The sequence below is a fragment of the Dendropsophus ebraccatus genome, chromosome 1, assembly GCF_027789765.1.
Source record: "Dendropsophus ebraccatus isolate aDenEbr1 chromosome 1, aDenEbr1.pat, whole genome shotgun sequence".
NCBI classification, from domain to species: Eukaryota; Metazoa; Chordata; class Amphibia; order Anura; family Hylidae; genus Dendropsophus; species Dendropsophus ebraccatus.
The window spans coordinates 7,365,383-7,371,764 of NC_091454.1; the positions used below are offsets into that span (position 1 = coordinate 7,365,383).

General features: G+C 46.6%; 1 pseudogene; it reads right to left on the reverse strand.

Annotated features, from left to right (window-relative positions):
* Positions 1-3,593: 3,593 nt before the first annotated feature.
* On the reverse strand, positions 3,594-6,006 carry LOC138771737 (E3 ubiquitin/ISG15 ligase TRIM25-like; annotated as a pseudogene).
* Between the last annotated feature and the right edge of the window lie 376 nt (positions 6,007-6,382).

Below are 6,382 nucleotides of genomic sequence, written 5' to 3' on the forward strand. Positions count from 1 at the left end.
GTATACCGCCGGCCTACTATTGTCTCCTTTCCCGGAGCCGACTGTATACAAATGCATGGGGTCTGATCTACAACAAAATGGCGCCAGCGATACACTCTCCTATTCTATGTTGATAAGCGAGATGTTACTGTCACGTGATTTTAGTATGAAAATTTGATTGGTTAAGTGAAAACTGTCCAGGTGAGGGGAACTGAAGACGCCATGATTGATGTGGGCAAGTCATGTTAAAGGTTTTTTAACGTAGCTGTTTTTGTGCTGTTTTTTCTTTGCAGCAATATTGTTCTAATATGTTTATAGTAGGCGACCTGAGGGTTCATTTCTGAGGCTTTTTTTTGCACTTTTTCTTTGCTTTCACAAAGCAAAGATTGTAATTATATAATGAAAAGTTTTATCAGATTGATGGAGGCCGACTGTCGATCCTGAGAAGGGAGAAGGATTTGTCCGTTCACTGCAATGCTTGCCATCGGACGTCGTGTGTGCGGACGTGGTTTCCCGCCAATGTAGCTCTGGGGTCCAGAACAGGTGAGAGCCTTCCTGTTTCTTCATGTGATGGTCGTGGTGTGAGAAAAACCTAAAGCCGTAGCTCCCAAGTGTCCCAGGACAGCCCAAATGTGTCCCGCATTATACTGGGGGTAAAAGAAAAACAATAAACCAGTAACTCACCTGTACGCCGCTCCCAGCCGCTCCTCCCCCGGCGCGGGGTATACAGACACTGACTGTGCTGGAAGTGTCCTGCAGCCTCTATAATTGATAGAGTCTACAGGATACATCTGGGACACAGTCAGTGTCTGTATCTGTATACCCCGCTGCCCGCGGATGACAGGAGTGCGCGATCTGCTGGGAGCTGCTGGGACCGGTGGACAGGTGAGTTACTGGTTAATTGTTTTTCTGGTGGGGCCACACTATATGGGGCATTGGATACTATGTGGGCACTATATGGGGCATTGGATACTATGTGGGCACTATATGGGGCTTTGGATACTATGTGGGGCACTATATGGGGCTTTGGATACTATGTGGGGCACTATATGGGGCTTTGGATACTATGTGGGGCACTATATGGGGCTTTGGATACTATGTGGGGCACTATATGGGGCTTTGGATACTATGTGGGGCATTGGATACTATGTGGGCACTATATGGGGCATTGGATACTATGTGGGGCATATATGGGGCATTGGATACTATGTGGGGCACTATATGGGGCATTGGATACTATGTGGGGCATATATGGGGGCATTGGATACTATGTGGGGCACTATATGGGGGCATTGGCTACTATATGGGGGATTGGATACTATGTGGGGCACTATATGGGGGCATTGGATACTATGTGGGGCACTATATGGGGGATTGGATACTATGTGGGGCACTATATGGGGGCATTGGCTACTATGTGGGTCACTATATGGGGGATTGGCTACTATGTGGGGCATTATATGGGGGATTGGATACTATGTGGGGCACTATATGGGGTATTGGATACTATGTGGGGCACTATATGGGGGATTGGATACTATGTGGGGCACTATATGGGGGCATTGGCTACTATATGAGGGGATTGGATACTATATAGGGCACTATATGGGGGATTGGATACTGTATAGGGCACTATAATGGGGGATTGGATACTATATGGGGTACTATTCAGTCAGCAGCATGTGGTGACTATAGGAGAGTGGCTGTGGAGGGTTGCTATGGGGATGTGGCTATGGAGGGTTGCTATGGGGGCGTGGCTATGGAGGGACGCTCTAGGGGCATGGCTATGGGGACTGCGTCGCACATGTCCCTCTTTGCAAAAGTTGGGAGGTATGCTAAAGCTAATGGTGACTGTGATCACATAGACAAGTCACCCAACCAATGTTTTTTTGGCCTTTACGTATGTTATTGTCATGTGACTATATAAGACTTACAATTTGGCTGTAAGCAAGGCAAGTCACATGAAACTCAGTTCAAGGCCATGTAGAAAGTTAATGTGGTTATTAAAAAGGAAAAAAAAAAAAACTTTCCAACAAAAATCCTCCCACTCTGGTCATCTCTGAGATGTGTCTGCGCCTTAATCAGATTCAATGGTGGTAAATTCAGCTGATTTGATGGGATCTGAAGAGACTCCGCCCCGTCAATATACTGTTTCACAGCTGACAATGCATTAGAGCAAACAACAAGCCATGAGGAGGAAATTGCTGCCTGTAGAGCTCAGAGACAGGATTGTGTGGAGGAGGAAATTGCTGCCTGTAGAGCTCAGAGACAGGATTGTGTGGAGGAGGAAAGAGCTGCATGTAGAGCTCAGAGATAGGATTGTGTGGAGGAGGAAAGAGCTGCCTGTAGAGCTCAGAGACAGGATTGTGTGGAGGAGGAAAGAGCTGCCTGTAGAGCTCAGAGACAGGATTGTGTGGAGGAGGAAAGAGCTGCCTGTAGAGCTCAGAGACAGGATTGTGTGGAGGAGGTAAGAGCTGCCTGTAGAGCTCAGAGACAGGATTGTGTGGAGGAGGAAAGAGCTGCATGTAGAGCTCAGAGATAGGATTGTGTGGAGGAGGAAAGAGCTGCCTGTAGAGCTCAGAGACAGGATTGTGTGGAGGAGGAAAGATCTGCCTGTAGAGCTCAGAGACAGGATTGGGTGGAGGAAAGAGCTGCCTGTAGAACTCAGAGATAGGACTGGGTGGAGGAGGAAAGAGCTGCCTGTAGAGCTCAGAGACAGGATTGTGTGGAGGAGGAAAGAGCTGCATGTAGAGCTCAGAGATAGGATTGTGTGGAGGAGGAAAGAGCTGCCTGTAGAGCTCAGAGACAGGATTGTATGGAGCAGGAATGAGCTGCCTGTAGAGCTCAGAGACAGGATTTTATGGAGGAGGAGGAAAGAGCTGCCTGTAGAGCTCAGAGACAGGACTGTATGGAGGAGGAAAGAGCTGCCTGTAGAGCTCAGAGACAGGATTTTATGGAGGAGGAAAGAGCTGCCTGTAGAGCTCAGAGATAGGACTGGGTGGAGGAGGAAAGAGCTGCCTGTAGAGCTCAGGGACAGGATTGTATGGAGCAGGAATGAGCTGCCTGTAGAGCTTAGAGACAGAGAAAGGAATTTCACATTGTGAGAAACGAAAATCTTGTCTATGAAGAAACCAAGATTGATCCTTTTGGCCTCAGTTCTAAGTGTTATATCTGGGGGAAACCATGCAGTGCCCATCACCTGCCTCATACCTGTCAGGGTGGAGGGAAAGCTGAAAGAGGCAAAGTACAGATAAGGTCTTAAAGAGGCTGGCTGCATTTTTAGTTCTTTTTCACAAACAGCAGTAATGCTTTCTTATGCATAGTCCCTACAGTCTGGGACTGTTGTCTATATTTCTGCAGCAAGTCTTCCCCCAGGACAGTAATAATGGGACAGGCAGGGCAGTGCGGCAGCAGTACGATATAGCAGCATAAAACTCCTTCTGAAAACTCTTCACAGTATGAAGCTCTTCTTGTAGTTTTGCAGATGGTAGATGTGCCGGCTGTAGTGCAGCCTCCTGACACTGCACAACATGACAGATGACATACACAGTCACTATTCTCTCTTATTAATAAATCTCATCAATCAGCTGCAGTGATAAAATCTGTTGTATTTATTGTTACATTATTACAGTGAACACCTGTAATACACCAGCATAAGACCCCTAAAATACCAATTATTCATTTCAAATAAAGCAATCTATAAAAATAAGAGCTAGGAGGAGTCCTGCAAAAGGTCTGTCACTACATTTTAAATGGGCACTGTCACTAAAAAGAACTTTTTGATCTGTCATTAGACATGTCAGACGTTATTGATCAGAGCAGTTCTCACTACTGACACCCACCCGTATCAGAGGATACAACCAGGGAAGGATTGTGAATGCTCAATCCACTCAAAATTTCCCATAGGCTTCGATTTGACGGACTGCGCTGTTGGACGGGAATTGCATGTCGCTGCCGATATCTCTTCCCGGTTTTCTCTTCTGATCACAGTGTGTTAGCAGCGATACCCACTCTAATTAATAACTTTTGACTGATGACATGTCAAAGGTTATTTTTAGTGACTTGACATTTAGAGTTTGCCTATTATTCTGGATAAAATGATTATAGTGCAGGACTGTAATCATTTTTCCCAACTACTTGTTCTTCATCTAGGCTTACAAATGGTTGCACAGAGAAGCCATGGTCTGTGCACCCAGCTGCTCATAGCTACATTTTAGGGGACAGAGTGTCTTGTTCTATCTCCTAGGCACCTGTAGCTAGTGAGAGATTAACCACTGAAGTGCCCAATCTCAGGGGGGAGATTGCAGGGGGATATCAGCAGGTTTGCTTTCACAAAACCTGCTGATAGTTCCCCTTTAACCATCGGATTCCGCTCCCTGTGATGTCACCAACTCTGGACAGATTTCTTCTATAGTGACGGCTCCTCACAGGTGCTGCTCCCCTAATATCCTGAAAGAACCATCACATAGCCATAATACAGCATGAAGGGGCTCGGTGAAGGTGGTGGTGAAGGTGTGTAAGTGTCTGATGGGGTCACACAGCTCATAGAAGGACAGCCGCCCGGCCTCATAATCCAGATATACCCGGAATCTATTACTGGAGATCTGGTAAGGTAACTGGATCACTTTCCTGTCATGTTCCACTGAATACTTCTTACCATACCACACTCCTCCAAACAAACTCCAGGACTTGTTATTTTTTCCAATCTCTGCCTGACCTCCCCACCTGCCTATACTGGGATAACACATCCCCACCCTCCATATTATTAACACACTGATCTCCACATCCCAGTAATGTCGTCCTGAGGAGAATCCCCGGCTGCTCATCACCTGACAATCCCTGAATCTCTCTGCTGTTACTGGACGTTTCTGCCGTTCTGCCCTTGCAATTTTCAGGTCGTCTGATATAAGGAGATTATTATCAGCTGTATTTACATCCAGTAATATGTCTGCAGGACCCTGTATATAGAAAGTTACACCTCTTATTATGTCAGATAATGTGTGTGATATGTGTGAGATCTCCAGACCCCGATCACCTCCATCATGCCCCCCTGTGTCCTCATCCCCTCCATCATGTCCCCCTGTGTCCTCATCACCTCCATCCTCCTCGGGATCACTCAAGTCACCAGTGTCTGGATCCTGTAAGAAAGTCAGTGGATCCGCCATGTTACACAGCTCCTCAATGTGTCTCATCTTCCTGGACAGCTCGTCCTTCTTTATTTTCAGCTTCTGTATGACATCAGACAGTGACAGTGACAGCTGCTCCTCCTGCCTGGAGATCTCACTCAGGATCCTCTTCTCCAGGTCGTCCAGCCGTCTCCTGATGTCTATAAACAGGGCAGTGACTCTCTCAGCTTCTCCAGATCCTTTTTCTTGAGCTTTTCTCCTGCGCTCCTCCACACTCCGGACTCTTTCCTCAGTCTTCTCTCTCTTTGTCATCAGTTTTTGCAGAACATTTCTCAGGTTTTTTTTCTTCTTTTTGAAGGCCTCATCTAGAGACTCCATCTTATGTCCCTTGTGTTCTCCATCCAATCAGACAGCAGGACACACAGATACAAGCATTGTCGTCAGTGCAGTAATATTCCAGGACCTTCTTATGGACAGAACATTTCCTCTTCTCCAGGGAAGTGCTGGGATCGGTCAGGACGTGTTCTGGTGACTTGCTGTGAACTCTCAGGTGATTATCACACAGAGAAGCCTCACACAGCAGACAGGATCTCACAGCCGGTACAGGAGAGTCCACACAGTAAGTGCAGCAGATCCCGGTGATCTCCTCCTGATGGGGCTGAGTAGACAGGAAATTCTCCACCACGTTACGTAGAGTTATGTTCCTCTGCAGTTTCGGCTGCTCCTGGAACTCTTCTCTACATTCAGGACAGGAATAAACTCCAGCCCCGTCCTGTGTATTCAGGTTCTGATCAATACATCCCCGGCAGAAGTTGTGTCCACATCTCAGGGTTACAGGATCTGTATAAATGCTCAGACAGATGGAACATTCTAGCTCCTTTCTCAGAGCAGCAGATGCCATCGCTGACAGCAGGAGGAGGAAATGAAAGTAGGATTGTGTAAGAGAGCAGTGGGTGGTATTTGTATGTATCACACAGGGTGAGGTCAGGCTTGTCACCGAGAGGTATTTAATAACGTATGAGCCTCCGAGTATTCCAAATGCAGACGTTTTACACAACCAGGTCAGTTTTATTCAACAATATTTCGATCAGTATTTGCAAGCCAAAACTAGTGCAAGAAAAGAGATGGACATTTTCCATTGAGAAAAGGCTGCTGGTACCCTTTGAATTTAGCATTATCAGAATCGGTGCTCCCCACACAGTATAATGCCCTAAAAAGTGCCCCCCACACTGTATTAAAAACCCCAATACATATGGTAGTTCTCTTATAACCCTCCT